The sequence below is a fragment of the Triticum aestivum genome, unplaced genomic scaffold (assembly GCF_018294505.1).
Source record: "Triticum aestivum cultivar Chinese Spring unplaced genomic scaffold, IWGSC CS RefSeq v2.1 scaffold94021, whole genome shotgun sequence".
NCBI classification, from domain to species: Eukaryota; Viridiplantae; Streptophyta; class Magnoliopsida; order Poales; family Poaceae; genus Triticum; species Triticum aestivum.
Window position 1 is genome coordinate 1 of NW_025305964.1, and position 763 is coordinate 763.

The following is a 763-nucleotide window of genomic DNA, read 5'->3' on the forward strand; positions in this document are numbered from 1 at the left end:
AGCATAAGGGACGAAGACGGGGGTAACATGTCGGATGCGATCATACCAGCACTAAAGCACCGGATCCCATCAGAACGCCGAAGTTAAGCGTGCTTGGGCGAGAGTAGTACTAGGATGGGTGACCTCCTGGGAAGTCCTCGTGTTGCATTCCCTTTTTAATTTTTTTGCACCGCGTGCAAAACAAAACGCACAAGCGCGACGTATGTTTAGCACGTTTTATTATTTCGCACGTTTACGGTAAGTTTTAGCTCGCTGCTCATCATTCACGCGTCTAGCGGCGGCAAGCGTGTTCTGAAAGGGGTCGAAACCATGGTAAATAGGCACTGGTGCAGTTGAACCGTGGTAAAACTCGTCTCCGTAGTTGAGCGGGAGCGGCCAAAGGAATGTGCAATCGTGTGTGTAGTGGAGCTGGGAGGGGCAAGCATAAGGGACGAAGACGGGGGTAACATGTCGGATGCGATCATACCAGCACTAAAGCACCGGATCCCATCAGAACTCCGAAGTTAAGCGTGCTTGGCGAGAGTAGTACTAGGATGGGTGACCTCCTGGGAAGTCCTCGTGTTGCATTCCAATTTTAATTTTTTTGCACCGCGTGCAAAACAAAACGCACGAGCGCGACGTATGTTTAGCACGTTTTATTATTTTGCACGTTTACGGTAAGTTTTAGCTCACTGCTCATCATTCACGCGTCTAGCGGCGGCAAGCGTGTTCTGAAAGGGGTCGAAACCATGGTAAATAGGCACTGGTGCAGTTGAACCGTGGT

At 50.2% G+C, this 763-nt stretch overlaps 2 non-coding genes across 2 annotated transcripts; both read left to right on the forward strand.

Moving 5' to 3' along the window:
* The first annotated feature begins 32 nt into the window (after window positions 1-32).
* LOC123179552 (5S ribosomal RNA) lies at window positions 33-151 on the forward strand. The gene has a single exon (XR_006490449.1). It is a non-coding gene; the product is annotated as a 5S ribosomal RNA (ribosomal RNA).
* Window positions 152-452: 301 nt separating this feature from the next.
* LOC123179553 (5S ribosomal RNA) lies at window positions 453-570 on the forward strand. The gene has a single exon (XR_006490450.1). It is a non-coding gene; the product is annotated as a 5S ribosomal RNA (ribosomal RNA).
* The last annotated feature ends 193 nt before the right edge of the window (window positions 571-763 follow it).